Here is a 1214-nt window from a genome sequence, read left to right on the forward strand (position 1 = left end):
AAGACAGTGAGGTTTCAATGGTCTGAAGCTTGTGAGAAAAGCTTTCAGGAATTGAAAAAGAGATTGATTACAGCTCCAGTTTTGACGTTACCAGAAGGTACTCAAGGTTTTGTGGTGTATTGTGATGCATCTAGAGTTGGTTTGGGTTGTGTCTTAATGCAGAATGGCAAGGTTATTGCTTATGCCTCCAGAAAGTTGAAGGTTCATGAGAAGAACTACCCAACCCATGACTTAGAGTTGGCTGCGGTAGTGTTCGCTTTGAAGATTTGGCGTCATTACTTGTATGGTGTACATGTTGATGTATTTACTGATCACAAGAGTCTTCAATATGTGTTCACTCAGAAGGAACTTAATCTCAGACAGAGAAGGTGGTTGGAACTACTTAAGGATTATGACCTGAGTATTCTTTACCACCCAGGTAAGGCTAATGTTGTTGCTGATTCTTTGAGCAGGTTGTCTATGGGTAGCACTACCCATATTGAAGAAGGGAAGAGAGAGTTAGCAAGAGATGTGCACAGACTGGCATGCCTGGTAGTCAGATTTATAGATTCCGCAGAAGGAGGAATAACGGTGACGAGCAGGGCCGAGTCATCATTAATGTCAGAAGTGAAAGAGAAGCAAGATCAAGATCCCATTTTGCTTGAGTTGAAGGCGAATGTTCAGAAGCAAAGAGTATTAGCTTTTGAACAAGGGGGAGATGGTGCATTGAGATATCAAGGTAGATTGTGTATACCTATGGCAGATAGACTCCAAGAGAGGATTTTGGAGGAAGCTCACAGCTCCAGATATTCGATTCATCCGGGTTCCACCAAGATGTATCGTGATTTGCGTGAAATTTATTGGTGGAATGGCATGAAGAAGGGCATTGCAGAGTTTGTTGCTAAGTGTCCAAATTGCCAACAAGTGAAAATTGAACACCAAAGGCCCGGTGATTTGGCTCAGAGGATAGAACTTCCAGAGTGGAAGTGGGAGATGATCAATATGGATTTCATCACAGGGTTGCCAAGGTCTCGCAGACAGCATGATTCTATATGGGTGATTGTCGACAGAATGACAAAGTCAGCCCATTTTCTGCCAGTAAAGACTACCCATACAGCAGAAGATTATGCCAAGTTGTATGTTCAAGAGATAGTGAGACTTCATGGAGTCCCAATCTCCATTATTTCAGATAGAGGTGCACAGCTTACTGCACAGTTCTGGAAATCTTTTCAGAA

Source organism: Solanum tuberosum, unplaced genomic scaffold (assembly GCF_000226075.1).
Source record: "Solanum tuberosum cultivar DM 1-3 516 R44 unplaced genomic scaffold, SolTub_3.0 scf00140, whole genome shotgun sequence".
Classification (NCBI taxonomy): domain Eukaryota; kingdom Viridiplantae; phylum Streptophyta; class Magnoliopsida; order Solanales; family Solanaceae; genus Solanum; species Solanum tuberosum.